We start from the raw sequence: 21016 nt of genomic DNA, 5'->3' as shown, positions 1-21016 counted from the left end.
TGTTTCCTCAAGAGGTCTGATCCTTGATTTTTCTAAGCTGTTGGGGCTGGCTACTCTGCAGAGGACAAATCCTATGCTGGGTGGTAAGACCCAATATATGGAACAGAAATGAAGGGAAGCTTAGTGAAGGCTATTGGGGGGGGGGGAGAAAGGTGGGGATGAAGCATTCTGCTCTTGAACATGGGAGATTTTGAATTACCCACCTGTTCAAATCAGAGGCTGGTAATTAGGATGTAGTGCATGTGCAGAGGACTTTGCCTAATTATTTTGATCTTATTTTTGTTTGAGCTGTTAAACATGGGATTTCTTTTTTTCCTGTCCAACAACTGGTAAAGATTGCTTATCAAATAATAGATAGGCACCCTGCTTCATATAACCAGGAGGATAAAGGACCATAATTATGCAAACCTCTGGTATAGAAGCAATTGCGACATATTGCCAAGATTTGCTGTAATGTATTGCATACATATATCAATACCTATAATCCATCCAAAAAGCTATGTAAAAAGAACATTATTAAGGGTTGTAAAGCGAAGCACTCACAAGCTAGGAAATGCCAGAATGGTGGTAACCAATGTACTCTTAATTCTGCTCTTTATGTGTTTGAATTTTAATAGGGTGTCTAATTACATGAGCACATTTTTTTTTCACCCAGGACAAAAAAAACAAAACAAAACCCAGGGTGGAGGTGGAGAAATGAATATATTTGGGTGACCCATCTAAACATCAATTAATTGAAGTTTGGTCACATGGGTTTAAATCCCGAGGTCCTTATGCTTTACTCAGACAAACTTGTATTCCTTTTATACAACCTGTCATTAAAATTTGGTTTAAGAAAATCCCAATTTGGTCCAACAACATCTCTTAATGGATTGGCAGTTGCAAATGGGTCAGGAGAGCTTCAATAGGTCCCCAGGCTCTATTATCCCAAGTGAAATAAATGGGCAGAGTGGCTATGAAGAAGGAAAGCTGCACCAACGTGCTCTAGGAAAGAGAGCTCTGTGCTAGCCTGAAATACATCTGTATAAAGGGGATGAAGCTAGGGCCACACATACATGGGATTAATACCTGAGAATCTCCTCACAGAGGGTGCAAATGGGAAGCAGGTGCTATTTTAGCCCATAGTTTGGTGGTGTATATACAAAAGCTTCATCACCTACACAAAGTCTATTTATGTTTGTATCTGAATTTATGTGCTTGTGTAAGGAAGGTCAGTGAGTTTCAGCCAAATATGCAGGAGATCTGGCTGTGAGGGGGATGGATGGCAGAACACAAGCAGATTAGCTGTTTGTTTGGGATTGCAACATTCAACACCCTGTGTAGACCTTGTGTGGATCTAAGACCACAATTTTGCCCAATAAGCCCCTTAAATAGCTACAACTCCAACGGCAAATGAGAACAAACAATCCTTGCAGACTGGTTTCAAGAGCAAACATGTTAAAGAGATGGATCGCTTCAGGCAGGGCATTTAGAAGGTCTTACTCTTCTTGCTTTATAAGTGCATGTTCGTGTTCCCAAATAAATATTCCTTCTCTGAAATAAGCACGCTGTTCAGGAAATGTTCAGCTGAAATGAGTTACATTAACTTATGAGATGCCTGCTTAGAAAAGCATGCCTCTCTGAGAGGAAATTCATGACAATGAACAGTGTTCCTCCTAGAGATGTCAGATAATGAGCTGACTACAAAACAAAGAGAGGACTCAGCAGCAATGTATTTAAGCCTGTGCTCAAGAGAAGTGTACTGCTGTCCAGTTTATGCACATTATGAGCTGGGTCTTTCTCCCACTGACTTCAAGTGTTTTTTTAATCGATGTCAGTGGGAACAAGAGCAGGTGCTTTACACTCAGACAGTTGATGAAATTCATATTTAGATTGCAGAAGCAGTTAAAGATGCCCATAAATATGCACTAAGCCCCAAAAGACATACACTGAACAACTATTAGCCTGGTTTGATTGGGCAAGGTGTGTGTACAGCAGTGCTGTCTGCATTTCTTAGCCTGAAGGCTAAACATATTGTTGCAAAAAGGGCAAAGGGCCTTAGTCAATAACCTGGAGCAGATTCCCTGCCCTGGACTCTTTGGCTGGCAGATGGCACTAAGGGCACAGGAACCACCCCCAAATCTCCAGATGGGGATTTCACCAGTGGACACAGTGCTGGTGTGTCTGGCTTCTAAGCTTCCCTCCTCACACCCTGGCACAGTGAGAGTAGGGAGGGGTAATTTTCTAAGGTGGAGAATTGGAGTAGCTGGAGCTTGCTATACTCTAGCTGTCCCCAGCTGGCTGGAGCAGAGAACCATAGCAGGGAGCCATACTGGGTTGTTATTTCTCAACTTGTCCTCTGCTCTCCCTCTCCTTGGCTCTCCAGAGTGACTGCTGGGGCAGACAGACATCCTTTGTTAAGTGCTCTCATCGGCTTAGTTCAGCTCCTATCCTGCTTTCCCTGTGGCTCTCACAGCCTGGCAGGAATGCAGACAATGAAGCAGCCAAAGCTATTCTCTTCTCCCTCCCCTACAGTGCAATAGGAAGCCAGCAGAGGAGCTGCTGAGCAGCTGCAGTAAGTAAAGGACAACAGCTGGCTCACCGCATTGTTAATCCCGGGTTTGCAGGGACAGTTTTGTGAGATAGTTGAGAAGGTGCTGCCTGCAGCGATGGGGCTGATTCAGACACTTCTGTTTAGAGATTGCAGGGCCTGACACAAGGAACACATCTCCAATCGCTAGTCAAATGCAAATGGATGGCCCTCTTGCCAGCCACAGTTTTGAGACTGGAGGGCCACATGTTGGAACACTACTGATATACACTGTTTGTATATGGTCATGAATAACATGGCATAATGCCTGTATTCCACTCAGCATAGTATACAGGAGAAACCCTTTCATCAAATGACTTTCTGCTGCACAAGCAGACACCATGAAGCCCGCCATGCCAATGGCATCATGGTTTCCATAGCAACTGATATACTTCAGTCAGAGAAAAGCAGAGGAAGACTGAATATAAGGGCAAACTCTGAACAGTGTCAGAAGAATATAGTTTTAGACTGCACATGGCAGAAACAAATGATGAGAAAGTATATGGGGACACTAAAGTATTTATTGACAGCTCGCGTGGCTTCCCCTCTCATCAGCAGAGTGATCACCCTAAATTTATGACAATGAAAACTTTATAGAAACAGGCCTCCAGGGTGGGATTAACCTATCATTGGCCCTACGTGAGCACAGGGTTGCAGCACTGCTCAGGTTTGGTCTGAGCACCATTATGATGGAGGGGTGGCAGGGTCAAATTTGAGTGAGTGGTGTTGTAACCTGGTGTACAGGGTGACAGCGCCTCTCAGGTGTCCCCCTTCCCTGAATTTGAGCCCTATGCGTGTGCCTCATTTGCTTATGCATTAATATGGTCCTGTACTCCTCCATAATACAGAGATAATTTTTCCTCCTTCCTTCTCCTGCCCTTCCTCATCCTACTCTGTCATCTCTCCCTCCTCTTCCCCATTCTTGCTCTTTAGACAGACAGAAAAAACCTGTTATGTTATGGTGGTAATTCCCGGGGTATTGACTAGGAGGAATTTAATCCCTTCATTAGATCTGGCTGTAAAAACTTTGACAGAATCATTTTCCACTTGAAAATGCAGTTCTGTCGAAAGTGAAACGCTCCGTGAAATCATGTAGATTTTGCCAAAATTTCATCTAGAAGTTAAAGCCAGGAAAAAAAATTCCAACAATGTAAAAACATCACATTTCAACATTTTTGGAATGAAAATTTATTTTTTTTCTTTTGAACGACTTCATTTATTTTTTTTTAAAAATTGTATTATATACATATTATAATATAATATAAAATAAAAACTCAAAATAAAATCAAATCATTATCCAAAACAATTTCTTTTTTTTTCTGAATTTTCTTTTGTGGAGAATTTTGAAATTTTGGGGTTTCATTCCAATTTGGAACAAAGGCAAATTTTAAATCCTTCACAGAATGGAATCTGGCGCAAGTCTGTCCTTCATGTTGAGTTTGGTCAAGATTTTCAAAATAGGAGTCTTAAATTAGGTTCCTAAATTCATGCTTAAGCATCTAACTAAATGACTGATTTTTAGAGCATCTATACCTGCCATTGACTTAATGGCTCTACACTTTGCATTGACTCAAATCAGACCATAGGAACCTACCTACCTATCTTAGAAGCCTAACTTTACGAACTCATTTCTGAAGATTTTGGCCTGTATTTTTAATCCTATTTTATTATAATAAGAAAGGAATTTGCTCAACAAAGACTGGCTTGTCCTGTATTTTTCTTACCAGTTCTAGAAATATGGAGCCATGTTCATAGATCAATAAATTTTTAAGGCCAGAAGGATTAATTCTGATCATCTAATCTGACCTGCTGCATAACACCGGCCATAGAACCTAAAGTAGTAATTTCTGCATCAAGCCCATAATTTCTGTCTGAGTTAAAGCATATCATTTAGAAAGACATCCAGTTATGGTGATCTTATGGAACTTTTGCTGTGGTTTCCTACTCGACAAATCATTGGAAAAATACCAGTTACACATCACTGATTGACTCCACAATAGAGCTCCTGTGACAGGCAACTAAGTTATGCCAGTAATTTCCTCAAAATAATTATCCACTCTAATTAACTACTTTGCTGCAACATCAACTAACATGTTGATTCTTAAATATAAGTACCGGTAAGTAATTTTATGAGGCTATCGCTTGATAGTAAGCCTAGAGGAGGTTGATCTTATTTTGATTGATGCAGAAATTGGGAGTAATTATTATTACATGACTACCTTTCCACAAGAGCTATCTTCTAGCTACAGTTTAATAGGCCCATATACTGTGACACTTTTTTCTTGAAGGGGTGAAAAATCCTTTTTATCTCATTTTGGGGATTACAACAGCAGTAATTTTCTTGAGATTGGTCAAGAAATACACCGGATAGCTCTCAGCTTTACCTCAAGATGGTTAACAAACCCATCATTAACTGTTTAATGAAAATTTATATTTTGTATCTGAGTAATACTGAGCGACAAAGCATTATAATCATGCCCTTGGTTATTCATATGTCAGTAACATAAACAAATGAGGTTCAAAATTCATATATGTATAAATACAGTACAGTATGTGGATATAGACTATATCTTGCCAGTTGTTACCATTCATTTCTTCACTATATCTTGACATGTCTTCCTGAAATTTTCAGAACAGTGCCTCATCACCTCCTGAACTATTGTATTAGGAAATGGAGCATGATGAATGACTGAGGACATAATTTATGAAGATCTAATAATAAATATTAACACTTCATATCATCAGGAAACATTACTATCTACAGTAGAATTATTCGCACCAAATTTGAAGGTAATAAAGCACAATTGTGAAGATTAAAAAAACCTGGCAAAACCATTATAATGGACAACAGGATATGATACATCACAAAATTACTTGGCTGGATTTTCATCTTTTATATGCTATTGATAAAAAGCACCTACTGGAACATATGAAATTGCTCTGGTTTAATTTTACCTAAAACAACACACACACACACAAAAGATTACAAGGATGATCAATTATTGATTTTGACCTAGAAAGTGTGATAAAAAGAACTGTCAAGAGGGAAATTTTCTGCGTGGGAGGCAGGGAATGAAACATTCACTATATATTTTTTTAAAACTCTATATTTGTAGCTCATGCTCTGATAAATGAAATAATACAATAGGATTTCCCCCTTCAAAACAGAAGGAAAAACTACAGAACCTTACTTCAGGTTCTTAGCATGTGGGAACAATTCAGTTGATCTAGGAGAGCATTTAATAGGCAACACTGTTGATCCTCCTGTCTTGTCATACTCATCCTCCCACCATGGTTCAGGTTTCTTAGTCTTCTTCCTTTGTCTTGTTGGTATTCTCATACAAGATTGTGTTGAAGAATGATAGGTTTGTGGATGCTAGTTGGGTCAATTTTGCCACGTGGGTACGAAGGACGAGAGTAGAATTTATGCAAAATTGTCTTCTCTGTATATTGAGGGCACTTGATGTGAACAATATATTTCTCAGGGTCTGAGGTTCTTTGGTGAACAGGACAAATCTAGGGAGTAGCTGAACTCTGTGGCATGTTCTCCAAGCAAATCAAGACCATCATGTTTAAAAGCTCAGTGAAGCATTAATTCTGGTTCAGGTCTTCTCCCTACCTTTGGGGGAATTGATGCGCAGGTTTAGCGAGGCCCCAGTGGCAATATTAACACTGCCAATGATCCAGCCTCGCTGCCAGGTAGGAAGGGAACTCTGGAGGCCTCATGGAGGAGCTGGATTTTCATGTAGATGACCTGAGATAAACAATTTTGAGGTTGGGATTTGCTGTGGATGCTCAAGCTCTGCGCAGATGAGACTCCACACTCATTTTCCCGGTTTCAGCCACTAATCTCTCCTTCATCCCACAGTTAACATAAACTGAGTTAAAATATAGAAAGTTTTTACTTATTTTTTTCCTCATCTGAATGTTTTTGTGCAGAAGAATACAACCTAGGTGTTTATGTCAAGCTCTTCATCTTACTGTGCCAGAATATGGAATGTAACCAGCTCCATCTTTATGGTAAGTGTCAATTCGAACTGGATGAATAGGTAAAAACACATTTTGGAAAGTTTCCATGAATAAAAGACACTGAGTTCAGGTCCCTATGAATTATGGTGTGACATTATATGTTACTCTTGAGTATTCAGGTACAGGGTAGGTATCCATAAAACATTTACTAAAACCATGGTGTCAAGAAGTTTAGTATGACTGGTTATTCAGCCAAAAATTCCATTAATTATTCTCCTGTTCAGTTTTCCAACCAAGGAACAGAAAAAATGCCATGTGACTTAGACACAAAAAGAATAATAACGATTGAAAACACCAACTATTCTAAGATAGCATTTCACAAAACGGGATGTAAATCATTTGGTGAATCCTACAAAAGTTTCTCGGAAATCAGGACTGGTTTGTGAGCAGTGCCCTACCCTCCAAAGGAGATACATTTGTACTGAATTTTATTCATAACTAATAGTTCAAATATATCTCATTTCAAGGATGACAAAACCAAAGCACCTGATATTATGATAGCACCTAGAGGTCCCAACCAAGATCTGTGTTGTACAAACACATAGTGAGAGACAGTCACCCCCTGAAGAGTTTACAGAGTAAATAGACGAGACAGACAAGGGCTAGAAGGGAAACAGAGGCCAAGTGTCTTATCTAGGCCACACAGCAGGCCAGTGGCTGACCTGGGAATAGAGCTCAGGTTTCCTGGCTCATGAGCCAGTGCGCTATCCACTAGCCCCTGCTGCCTCCCAGTGGATGTTTGAGATGATTGAATTTATGAAGCCTTTTTTACTGAAGACAAGGGAGGAATTTCTTTAACTTTAAGGTGACCCTTTGTGCTACACGTGACATACTCACTTTCCTTTTTCTCCCCTGCCACTACTGCCCAAGTTGCAGCTATTCCTCTTTTAGGTTCAGAGAACCTGACCTCTATTTTTTCTTCCTCCTTTTTTTTCTCCTCCCACAAGACTGCAGCATGCTCTCTCAGGTTTAGTACATATTCTCCTAGAGCTTAAGTCATTACCTTCACTTGCACTCTCTGCCTCACCATTTGATTCCTTCTTTCCTCTTCTACATCATGTTGCAGTAATTGCAACATTGTAGGTTTCAGTGAAATGAGCAAATGTACCTTTATGTTTAGTGCAGAGCAAACATGTTACTTTTTGACATGTTTGCAGTTTGGATTTATAAAACAGGGGCCAATCTTGTTGTGCTGTGCATTTTGGAATAGATAAGGTGCAGAAAAGAGGCAGGAAGGGTTTCTTTTTATTATAGCACGGTGCCAAAATGATTGTTCTGAAGTTGGCAATGAGAATCAACAAACAGCTTGCTTTTCCTGAAGAAGGCTGTGGCGAGAGTCATCGGGGTAGTGGATCAGATCACAGAAAACAGCAGCAGGAGCAGCTGCAAATTCTCCTTCATTGGACATGGGTTATGGCTAGAATAGAAAAAAAACATATATAGGGCTCGATTCTAATCTCTCTTACACCAATGTAAATCAGGAGTGACACAAGTAATGTTAGTGGTGTTACACCAGTGTGAAATGGATGTGGATCAGAATCAAGCCCATATAATCCAGAGTATATCAGTATCCTCTTTTGACTTCTTTTTGTTTTGTCTTTCAACTGGTTTTCTCTTTGGAAAGATGATAAGTGAAAGACAAATATTAAAACAAATCCAACAGACCTCAGAGATGTAGACATGATCAGGACTCTACTGATGTTTCCTTGGTATTACCTGGAGCACTTAGCATGAATAAAGTTCTGTTGTCCCAACAATCTCTGTTTTTACAAATAATATCCTGTTTCTGAATACCCTTTTTATTAGAAATGGTCCCAAGTTGCATAGTTCAGCCCCGGATCCAAACTTCCCCCAAGTCCAGAAATGTTCAGATCCAAGGATTTGTTTTGAAGCCATCTGTTCTTTAAATTTAAAAGCACTGGATTGTATATTAATTATATCATCTGCCATTAACATGGCACATTGGAAAGAACTGCTTTGACACAATGTTACAATGCTTCCCCCATGTTTTGGAATTTTTCTGTGACAAAGTTGGCTTTCCTGATATGATTCTGCAGCCTCCCCACCCAGCCCAATACTCCTGCTCTTCATCTTGCCCCCCACAACAGCTGGTACATAGCTGCTCCACTGCATGCAGTTTCTTTTTATGGCTGGTTAGCCCACTTGCAGCTGTGCTGCTTGCCAGCTGGCATGCAAACTTTCTGGGTCCAGTGAGAATTACTGATTTTCAGGTTTTTAGTTTCCCAACAAAAAAATAATAAAAACTGAGGAAAGTAGATACTTTGTTATAATTTTCATTTAGTTGAAAACCCAATTTTCTGTTGAAAATAGTTTCAGTAAATGTTTTTTGACGAAACTTAATTATGACCAATCCCCAAAATGTGCTTAATTCTGATCAAGGTATTTAACATGATGCAGATGCTGGGGTAACAAATGGGCTATATCCACCCCTAGTCTATATGGTGTAATATCAAACACACATATTGCATAATAGATGAGATGAAGTAAGGTTTATCATTCACATGAATGCTTTTCAAATCTTATTGAATATAATATTTATTAGAGACTTTTCTACAGTGGAGAACGTTGTACCAGAACATAATACAAAAATCACTTCTATCATGTGAAATGTGCAATCATAATAAGCAGATATTTAACTCATAGTGTGCTCTTGGGCTCACAATGACAATCAGAGGCTTAGAAGGTGTCATTGTTTCATCTGCAGATATACTGAGGCTGGTGGCGAAGCTGGTTTTGTGGAACAGGATATGTTTATGCCTGGGTAATAAATGCAGGTCAGTATTTGTTTTGTGATAAAAATATACAGGACAAGCCAAAAAATTCAATGGCAGAAAAGTCAAATACTGGGAATATCAGAAGAAAAGAACTTTAAACCAGATAAAATACATATGTGTGCTGCCTCCCCTACCCCACCCTACAAGTACCTTTCTTGAAGAATGGTATAAAATTGCACCTCCTCTGGGGGAGCTTTGGGAGAGACTGGATTTTTCAGGAAATCCTCTGACGCATAGAGGGAATGGTTACTGCATGCCTCCATGCACAAAAATTGCAATTGTGCTCTGCCGTTACATGGGAATGGGAAAAAGTATCTTTGTGACTGCCTCCTTAATCTTCCTGTAAGGGCTTGGGACAATCCAGCCTGAAGAAAGAACCTGATACCAAACTTAAATCAAAATCCCATTTTTGGAATAGCTGGAATAGTTGTTTTCTTTCTTACTGACTAGTGATGTGATGTATCATTATTCATGAGTATTTTCAGGAGGAGACAGATTATGAACTCTCATTTTCTATGGAATGTTTCTTATGGAGCCAGCATTACCATGCCATGATGAGATAAGATGATACCACAGGAAATTCAAGATGGAAAAGGGTCAGAGCCAGGTCACTGCAGAGCTGAAATCTGTCAATCTAAATTTAAATTTAAGAGGCCCTCATTTAAGACAGATTCTTTCATTCAGAAGAATTCTTTTAAAGGCACTAACTCTTAAATGAGGCTTAATAATCTTTGGTTTGACAATAACCAGTGGTAGAACCTAAATGCATGCTTAATAGGACTGCAGCTGCACTCTGTCAACCATTTGTATTTGTAGCTGGAGATGTATACATTTTTCTTTTTTGTTTTGTGGCGTGGGGTAGAGAAGGCAGCACACATATGTATTTTATCTGGTTTAAAGTTCTTTTTCTTCTGATATTCCCAGTATTTGAATTTTCTGCCATTGAATTTTGTTATCAAAGGTTATGGACCTTTTACAGGAATGGGTAGGTGAAGTTCTGGAGCCTGCGATGTGCTAGAGGACAGACTAGATGTTCATGATGGTTTCTTAAAGTCTATGAGTTTTTTTCTTGGAGCCAGCATTGCGAGGAATATATTAAGTAACACCGCAGGAAACTCAGGGTGGACAAGGGCCAATGCAACAGTTCACAGCAGAGTTGAAAGTTTGTCAGACTCCATTTATATATCCAAAATCTTTTAATGAAAATCAGTTATCTAATAAAAATAATATCCAGTGACAATAAAAGAGCTGGCACGTCAGCATATCTCAGGTCGCTAATTGCTAACACACCAATGAAATCCTTTCCTAGGGATTGTGCATGGGTATGTGTGTGAGCACCTTTGTGTGAAGGAATGAGGGGGACCCATAATCTGAGGAGCCATAAAAATGAAAAGTTTAGAAGATGAAAAGTAGAACACAGGAATTAAAAAAGTGGGAGAGATGATTGTAAAGAAGAAATAAACAACATACAAAGAGAAGAGAAAAATAGAGAAGATATAACAGTTTATCAGATTAAGATGTCAGAAATCCTTGCACCCACCTAAATAGAAGATATTTCATTACATAAGGTATTTACACTACATGCTCACATAGGCCCGAGGCAACTGTTTCCATGAAAATCCCCTGTTGAAGTCAATGGGGTCTGCCCAAGCAGGGGAAGTTGCTGGATCAATACCATAAATATGCTGTGAAAATAAATATGGATTTTATGGGCTTGATCCTTCAAAGTGCTGGGTACTCTCAACTCCTATTGACTTCCAGGTCAGTATCTAATGTATGAATGAGAGTTGATGCATCAATGGAGTTGCAATATATGGATCAATGGAAAGTGATGCATTAGGAGGAGCTGAGAGAGCTCAGCATCTTGGAAGATCAGGTCATATATATTCATTTTTATTAATTTAACAGTATTGAACATATATTGTTAAACACATATAAGCAAACTGGTAGTAAGAAAGTGAAGGGCATGAATTTAAATTCTGAAATTTCCAAACATTTCTGATATAGTATTACAGAAAAATTATCAGAACTTTGCTTTATGATGCTATCATATTAATAACTGTGTCCCAAATGCATCGTGGTACAACATTTCAAATAGCACTAAATTATGGATTAAGTAGACCAACAGTGTGTATGCAATGATTATTGCATATGGGAAGTAGGCATTTTGAAGCAACATAATAAAAAAATTTTGTTAGGTTAATCTGCTTATCTCCCATGCACCGTATTGAATATTCACTTCATAGAAATTCAGGACTGTGGAATTTCAGCAACAATGATATGATACAAAATAATTAGCTTGTTTTGAGTGCTTAAAAAGTCATTAATTTGTTGTGAAGTCTCTAATTAAGCTAATCCAAGTTTATAATGCATTAGCAGCAGCACTTTATGTGGAAGTTACTTCTTACAAGATTAAAAGGACTTCTTCAAAATGTAAAACTGCTCAAAATCAGAAGTAGAATATTGGAGGTTGGGATATGAACAGTACAAATGAAAGAACTGAATTCACCAAGGATGATAATTAATTTGTTCCTTAGTTCCCATATGTAATTTGTTCAAATGAGGTTTGCAGCATTCTGCTGGCCCATGTGAATGTTTGAAGGTTCTGGTGACCCATCTCTCCTTTTCTGGTTTGAAAAGCTATGACAATCTGTCACCAACATCTACTTAGGAGATCCTCTTATAGCATTATCCAATTATTCACTAAACTGTGTAAAGGTCTCCTGACTCAGACTACAATAGATGAAAAAATGATTTTTGGCTTGATGTTGGACTTTAGTGGAAGAAAAAGAACTGATGATAGTATAAAGCTGACACAGAACAAAGTATAAAGCCTGAAATCTAGAATATGATTAGTCTTGACCTTCTGTCCACCATGAAGAAAGCAATGGAAAAGTGGAGAAGAGATATTTTGGCTAAAAAAAAAAAAAAAAGTAGAAGTTTATACCTAACACATTCCTTTTTTCACTATGTGCAAAGTTATTGCTTTTGCCAACTTTGTGTCTTGTTTGCAAACTTAACCAGTGAGAGTGAGATGTGATTAATCTTTAGTTGCAATGCTTGAAAAACATGAAGGAATAATTTCATGAGTTTGCAATAATAATGGAATAAGCCTAAGTGGAAAACTATATGGTGACGTGGAAAATAAAATATTCCCTCTCCCAGATTAAATGGACAATGGATCAAAACAACTACTGAAAATTCAGTCAATGAAGGCTATGAAGAGATATCAAAATGAACGGGGGAAGACTGGGTCCTGGTGCCTGGCACCCTTTAATTTATAAAAGGCAAGGATTTGCAAATTTTGTAGACACAGAGAAGTGAACCTGGTATTTTAATACTATGTAGAAGTCTCGGCATCCAACTATTTCATACTCAAGAACAAAAATAGGAAAAGATGGCATACAAGGTCAATAAAGCTACCTCAGGTCAACAATATATGCACTGAGTAATGAGCTGCAAGATCTGTAACAGAACTACTTATAGACGCAACCAGCTAAAATGTGTGATTGCTATAATAACTACCACATCATGTAGCATTCTTTCTGTTCCACGCAGCAGCTATGTCACAGGTAGAACAGGTATCAATATTTCATGTACACTTCCCACAAGCGCTATTTAATTTGTTGTAAAGAGCAAAATATATCTGGCATGTAAAAAAGAAATCCTTTACCCTGCAAACCTCATTTAATAGATCAATGCAACTTGGAGATGGGGAAAATGAGAGATGTGAGGACAGCTGTCATGTATGCACCATGACAATTCTCTTTCAAGCTCATTTTTTTCATGGATGCTACAAACATGACTTCTATAAACATTTTATTTGAGAAGAATTTGAATGAATCCCATTTTTTAATCTATACAAAATGAAGAAAAAAAATCCTTCATATAATATTATAGTGCACTGGGAAAAGTGATAGCAAATATACTACCTGCTAACTCAACAATTTTGTTATCCACATATTGTACTGAGAGTCAAGTCTTCTGAGTTAGTGGCTAACAGGTTTTGCTGGTGGGAACTCATGTTAGCATTGCAGAGCCTGCATCACTAAGGGAGAGATTTAGCTCCCATTGAATCCAGTGGAAGGACTCACATTGACTTCAATAGGAGCTGGATCAGGCTCTAAGAGAGAGATGACCCCATGCATCAACAACAGAACTCTCAATTAAGTTCCAGAATCTTTATTGCTAAAGGTACAAGGGACAGAAAGAGCACTGGCTGGCTTACAGATATAACACTGAGTTCATAATTAGGAGTCCACACCACCACCAATGCATTTATTTGTAAACTGAACAGATTTAATTTGGATATGCCGGGGGGGGGGGGAGTACACATGAAATCCTGCAATGCTATTTGTACAGACAGGTTTCAGAGTAACAGCCGTGTTAGTCTGTATCCGCAAAAAGAAGAACAGGAGTACTTGTGGCACCTTAGAGACTAACAAATTTATTAGAGCATAAGCTTTCATGGACTGCATCCGAAGAAGTGGGCTGTAGTCCACGAAAGCTTATGCTCTAATAAATTTGTTAGTCTCTAAGGTGCCACAAGTACTCCTGTTCTTCTATTTGTACAGAGTCACTTTTCAGAACAGAACCACACTTCAAGGGACAGTTTCAAAGGGCTGCTGTAACCGTGTCTGTAATACCTGTCAGTGCATGTGTTTGCATGCCCACAGAACACTCACATGACCACAAAAAATGGCTGTGTGCCCAAATCAGGCATTTGTGTTCCTGTCAATAATCACCTAGTTGTTTCACTCACATTGTGGGAGTAATTATAGGGATTCTGTCAACATTTGGCCTTAGCTTGTGACATTTAAAAATAGCTTAGCAAACCTGACAGGTAAAGGTGTGCTCAGTCTCAGACTCTATTTATACCAGGAGCAGTAGATAAAAATCATACAGCAGCTGACTGGGGCAGACCTTGAGGAGACTTCATTGGCCCTAGGGATCTGCCTTAAATACATAAAAGCAAGGTCATTTTCTCGTAATGAGGCATCTCTGTCTCCATCTATAAATCACCCTAATATGCCTGCATATTATTGTTTATATAGTTAAATAACCAGCAGTTCAGGGAGAATAAAAAAGGAGAATAATGCTGCTGCTGTAAGCACTATAGGGAGAGTTGCATTTGAGTAAAAAACCCGATATGATCAATGAATGACACTTCAGGGTCTCAATCCCTTGCGGTGGCAAGTGTCTCCTGGCACATACTCATTTCCTTCAACTCTCTTGGAAGCAGAGAATCTTCTAACAGGTGCTCAGAGTCTTGGATCAGTCCCTGACTGGGGAACACACCTTCCTTAACTTTCACTTTCTTAGATTGTTATTATCATTCATAGACAAAGGCAGAAAGGGGCAGAAACTGGGCAGTATCTCCCCTGCTGGGTATTCTTGTGTGTGGGAGTCCTCAGCAGTCACAGTGCCAGCATAGCTGATTCCTACACTACCTGCCCCTGATAGGCCCTGTCATAGGGGACATGGAATGGGCAGAGCGGGACATGTGTGAAAAAGAGTAGGAAAAGAAGGGGCTGAGGAAAAGAAAAGAAGTTGGCCAGAGGCATCTCTGCACCCCAGCAATCCCTGGATGCCTTGGAATCATCGGCAGTTAATTTAGTTCAGAGCAAACTTGAGGCTGCTGTACTTTACGCCATGGACCAGACTGGCAGCTGGAAGGCCCCAGGGTGCCAGGGGGAGGAGGTGGCATAAAACTGGTTTAAAGCCACCTTGGGCCCTCTGGCTTGGTCAGACCAGAGATATTTATTCATTCCACATATTGACCACTGGTAGAGAAATGACATCTGACTTCATAGACCCATGTTGAATTGCAATATTTTATTAAAAATGTCTTCACTTTTTGCCATCAAATAGGGTAGATCCATCTTCTTCCTATGTTTTCCAGATATCAGCTTCTAACAGTAACTTGTAGCTCATAGAGATCAAAATACAATTACATAACTGATGTGTTTTATTTAAAATTGAAAGAGATACTTTTTAGTTGTTGTAGAACAATCTGGAGATAGGTGGAAGGGATATTGTTTGGTAGTCATAGCCACACAGGATTAGAGGTATGAGATATAATATATACAAGGACTCAAGGGTGTGATTATCTCAGGATAGTACACCCTTTAGGATTTTAAATTGCATCCACAGCAATCAAACCTGTTACCATAGCATTTATTTTAATGCACAGATAAATGTGTAGTTCTTGTTTATATAGCTCATCCTCTGGAGGCACTAATATGATTTCCTTTAAAACTCAAGTTAATGAGAAAATAATGGAGAATTGTAGATATAAGCAAATTTTTTTCATTGTCACTGTCATCATCTCTTATACAGCCAGAGGGTTCTCTGAAAATATAAGTTGGATTTATTTTATGTACTGCAAAACCTTTAACAATCTTTCTTTACACCAAGCTTTCTGATTTCAGCCTAAAGCCAAAAAAACTTACTGTCTAAACAGATTTCTACATCAGTATATCATCCATAAGCCTTACCTTATCCCTAATAGGAAACTTAAAATTATAACTCTTAAAACTTCACCTTGGCAAAATACATTCTCATTTTATTGGCTTTTCTGGGCTGAAATCACTGATGAGATACTGTATGTGACCAGGAAATAGGGATTGCATATCAGTTGCTGAGTGTAGTGAACTGTGTAATGAAGCCATGTTTGTTTACTTTTCTTTGTATATAGCGTTGCAGTGAATCTCCGGACATTTTCAGCTGTTTGGTGATTGCTTTTTACTTTGTCCTTTATTCTAAATCCTTTGGAACAGTAGGTGAACTTCATTCTCATGGAATTTCACTTGGTTTACTTTTAATGTAAATGCAAGATGTTGACTTAAGTGTGTCTGATAGGAGTTGGCATCAAACAACAGTGATCAATTTCATCTGGGAAATAGTTTATTTTTTAAAAATATATACATTAAACAAGCAACTATAGGGATTTGGGCTCCTGACATTCCAAGCTCCATGATTGGCTTGGGCATATACAGTTACACAAGGATTTTCATTGCATTCCCACTGGAGAGTGGTAGGCATTGAAATACCTGCTATCCCTTGGCAAGACTGAGGAATAGGCCTGCCTTGGGGGGCAGGATAGAATTGCTTTGTCCCAGAGCATCTGCCTCTCAGGGCGACTCGGTTGACAAAGGAATGCACAAACTGCATTATCTCTTTATGGGATGTAGACTACTCTTCTCCCAGGTGGTTGGATAGTTCTGTTATCTTAGGGGATGGCTAAGGAGCCTGGAGCCTAGAATGGGTGCCCTTGCTGGACCACAGAGAGGGAATACATGTGCAGTTGTCCTGAAATGTGACATATATGGGGCAGCATGTGTGGATCAGTAACAGTGTGAATTGCACAAATGCCAACAGCAATGTAAGCAAGTACCCTAGAAGGGTGTGAAAGGTGGGAAGGTAGAGTTAGTCTCTTCCCCTCACTGCCCCATGTGACAGTTAAGGGAGTGGTATCTCTTTGCCCATCCTTTACATGGGCAGTTCAAAGCTCTTTGTCCCTCCTGCCTCTCTGCATACTTAGCTAAAGACCAGGCAAAATCTAGCCACCGGTGTGTTCCTACTGGTTCTATAGCAGGGGTCGGCAACCTTTGAGAAGTGGTGTGCCAAGTCTTCATTAATTTAAGGTTTCACATGCCAGACTGGCAGCACGGGTGGCAGATGGAACCCCAGACTGGCAGCGGGCTGAGCCGGTCAGCTCCCTGCCGGTATGGGGTTCTGTCCGCCGCCCTTGCCAGCCAGGGTCCTAGCCGCTGGCCCCACTCAGCCCGCTGCCAGCCCTGGTTCCATCCATCCAGGCCAGCAGTGGGCTGAGTGGGGCCGGCGGCTGGGACCCCGGCTGGCAGGAGCCGGTGGCTAGAACCCCAGACTGGCAGCGGGCTGAGCGGCTCATCCCACTGCTGGTCTGGGGTTCCGTAATCCAGGCTGGCAGCAGGCTGGCAGCCGGGACCCCAGCTGGCAGCAGCATGCCACTAAAAATCAGCCCACATGCCGCCTTTGGCATGCGTGCCGCAGGTTGCCGACCCCTGTTCTATAATAACATTATGAACTGAGTGAAACCTTTTTATGGGTTGACTTCAAACTTCATTGAGACATATCTGAATTCACCCTTCAGTTAACATAACTGTAAGCATAAGCTCCTACCTAAGACAAAAAGGAGTATGTTAACGCACTGAGGAGCTTTTGCTGAGTATTGGTGTGTGTGTGTGTGTGTGTGTGTGTGTGTGAGTGTGTGTGAGAGAGAAGGCAGAACGGACAAAACTGGGAAAGCCAAAGAGAGAGATGCAGCCTGAAGGAGCAGCTAAAATCATGGTGGTTGAAGCTGGAAGAAACACGGGGAGAGGTTTTTGGGTCAAGGATGCAGGCTGAAAGGGGTGCTCTTGATGCTGTGAACAAAAGAAACCATTTCCTGTTATTTGATTCCTTCTGTGTACAGAAACCTAGACCATGCAAGGTGGAGAAAGGTGCCTAAGAGTAAGGATCAGGCACAACTACAATCCTAGTGCTCTTTGGAGCTCAGGGATGGCTCCTTCCCTACTCCCAGGCAGGGAGGGCAGGCAGGAGGCTGGGTTATAGCTCTATCCCCTCATGCACCAGCCAGCAGAGCTGACCAACTGTAGGGAGTGGAGAAAATTTACTTCCTGAACAGGTGCAGCAGTAGGCACCTTGCCTCAGCCTCCTGGAGTCCAGGGTGCACATTCCAGTGTATGGAGAAAGCCTCCTGATACTTCCCCAAGGATTGTGCAGCTCTCCACTGCCCCCAGTGAAGGGCTGTCACTTGCAGGCATGTCTGAGGATACAGAACTCCTGCTCCCATTGAAGTGTAACCTATTGACTTTGATAGGAACTCAAGAATGAAGTGAGTCTGGAATGAATGGATCAGAAAAATGTTTCATTTTTAAACCACTGAGAAATGTAAAGCTGAATTGTCTCTAATGCCAAGAGAAACAAGAATGCAAAGCTGCAATCATGTGTGTTTAAAACAGAAATACCTTGTGACTGGGCTAACTAAGATTTAGATAATCTAGGAAACAGGCTGCGAATATTAAAAGGCCAGCACAGAGGATTTAATAAAAGGCCAAACTTAATGATTTCTCCAATTCCTAAAGGCCCCGATAACTAACCAGCTTTCCTGGCCACTTCACTGCCGCCAGATTGCCTTACTGCTGCTAGCCCTTGCAGTGCTAAACATCCTGTTTTGCAGCAGTGTTTTTACTAATACCATGTATTTGACACAGTTGGAATCAGACACAGCCTATACCTTTGGGATCTGATTGGGAAACCCATTCAAATTTTTCCTGCTGACAGATTTACTTTGTTTCAAATTGGCTTTGGGTTAAGAATTATATTTGGGAAAATCTCTAGGGACCAGATTATGGAGTTTTAACCATAATACTGGACTCCTAGAGAAAAGCAGTACTTGAGCTACTTTATACAAACACAGGACAAATATATTGTCAGGATGTTTTTTAATTCTGCTTGGTGTGGAAGAATTTTCAAAACCTGGCCATAAAATGGAACCTGATTCAATCTTCATATTCTAGCTAATCCATCTACCAACCGGATCTAATGTGTGCATTTCTGGTGAACCCATGACTATAGTAACTGGTCTTATGTAAAGATGGAGAAGGATTGGAATAGAAATAGCTCCTAAAAGTAAGTACATACAATTATAAAGGTTAGAAATTAAATAAAGATCTTTTAGGTTACCCAATCCATCTATCTACTGCTGTATGAGTGTTTCCCACGGTATGTTTTCTAGTTCTTTGCTGATACTTCTAGCATTTAAGGAATGTCTACACTGCAATAAAAAAGACATGCAGCATGGCTGTGGCTGTACAAAGTCAGCTGTTCTGGGTTTGTGGAGCTCGAACTGAGGGGCTAAAAACTGCAGTGTAGAGGCTCGGGCTTGGGCTGGAGCTGGGGCTCTGAAACTGTGGGTCTCCGAGCGTGGGCTGCAGCCTGAGCCCAAATGTCTATGCTGAAATTTTTAGCTCTGCAGCCCGAGCCCCTTGAGTCTGAGTCAGGTGAACAAGGCTCTGAACTTGGTGCTGCTGGTTTTTTATTGCAACATATCCAAAAAGATGTCAAATGATACAGCGTCTACTATTTCCCTTCGGAGGCTATTTTAGTCTAACTGTGTAGATATTTTCTCCATTGGGAAATATTTTTTTCTTAATATTCAACTGTATTTTCCCTTTAATCCCACTAATCCTAGTTATACTTCTGCATAGCACCCAGAAAATTCCTCCTCTCCAATGTGCTGGCTCTTCAGGTACTGCTAGACCAATATTACATCCTCTCCTAATGGTAGTTTAGCCAAGCTACACATATTTTACATGGTTCACTCTTTTGAGCTCCCATAATAGATTAATCCTTTAAACCCCTGGATCATTGCTCCTGAACTTCCATCAGTCCCATACAGTGTGCTTATATGTTACTTTTTGGTATTGTGTTACCCAGAACTGAACACAGTATTCTAGGTATGGTCTCATCAGAAAAAAATACTGTATAGCTAGGGTTGGCAGAATGTGATTTTTATTTTTTTGTTAACTTAGATGGATAATATCAATGTTTATTTTTAAGCTTTTAATAAATTGAAATTTTCACAGTGCACAAAATGATGGATTTTTAAGCTTTTTAAAATTTATTTTTAGCCATTTACATTTGCACAGTGGTGGGAAATTCTGTCAAACAATTGGGAATGGGGGTGTCAGTCAATACTTATGTAATGACAGTAGATGTTAAGATTCAAAAAGTTTTATAACTATCACAACACAAATAGTCAATGTTACATGTCAAAATATAAAAAGTAAATATCCTTAAATCACACACTAATTATTTCTCAAGCAGTATTTTTCTTACTTTGCCTAGCTGTAAATTTCAATGATTATTGGTGGAACTATTTTTTCATCAGTTTGTTTCTACAGTGAAATCTACATTTATTGACATTTAACAATAACAATTCATCCAAGGCTATGTATAGACAGGGACTATCACTGGAGCTGTGTGAAAACTTACTTGCTCTCCCCACAAATCTTTTTTATCTTCAAGTTTGCATGGGGCTCACAGGCCCTGAATTTTGCTTTATGTTTTGGCCTCTAAGGGCCTGGACCAAAGCCCACTGAAGTCTTTCCATTGACTTTAATGGGTTTGGGGCTAGGTTCTTAAACCCTAGTTCTGCAATTTACACTGGATAGGCAGGCCCCTGCACCCAGGTGGAGCCCCACAGATTTCAATGGGGGTTCTCCTGAATGAAATCAATTAGCAGGATCGAGGCTTTAATGATTAAGTTGCAACTTGAAATCAGTGGACTTAAGCACATGCTTAAATCCTTTGCTGAATTGGGGGCTTATAATAAGTCATTCTGTGGTTCAACATCAGAATATGGGAACTGTTTTTTAATACCACTTTGAGAGTTTATATGGAAGATATTAGAAAAAGAACAGTATGATTATGGTAACAAACTGTTTTACGATAGGAAGGGCAGCATGACTAATAGACTGGCCTCAGCCAGAGAAATGGATATTTAATTTGCAAATTTATAGAAAGACTAAGTCAGTGTTTCTCAATCTTTTCAGACTGGTGATCCTGTATACAAAGT

General features: G+C 39.8%; 1 long non-coding RNA gene across 4 annotated transcripts in view; it reads left to right on the top strand.

The window, feature by feature from the left end:
* The window catches only part of LOC122174023 (uncharacterized), a 55667-nt gene that overhangs the window by 17276 nt on the left and 17375 nt on the right, over positions 1–21016 (top strand). Inside the window, exons 3-5 of one of the 4 annotated variants that reach the window (XR_010590586.1) lie at positions 6509–6589; positions 9324–9393; positions 18957–19068. The exons of 1 other annotated variant lie outside the window; for it this stretch is intronic. This is a non-coding gene — a long non-coding RNA (uncharacterized LOC122174023). The remainder of the gene's footprint in view (positions 1–6508; positions 6590–9323; positions 9394–18956; positions 19069–21016) is intronic. 2 more of the 4 variants (XR_006175266.2, XR_006175270.2) reach the window with 2 other exon arrangements.

Source organism: Chrysemys picta, chromosome 9 (genome assembly GCF_011386835.1).
Source record: "Chrysemys picta bellii isolate R12L10 chromosome 9, ASM1138683v2, whole genome shotgun sequence".
NCBI classification, from domain to species: domain Eukaryota; kingdom Metazoa; phylum Chordata; order Testudines; family Emydidae; genus Chrysemys; species Chrysemys picta.
This window is presented reverse-complemented; position numbering and strand designations above follow the sequence as displayed.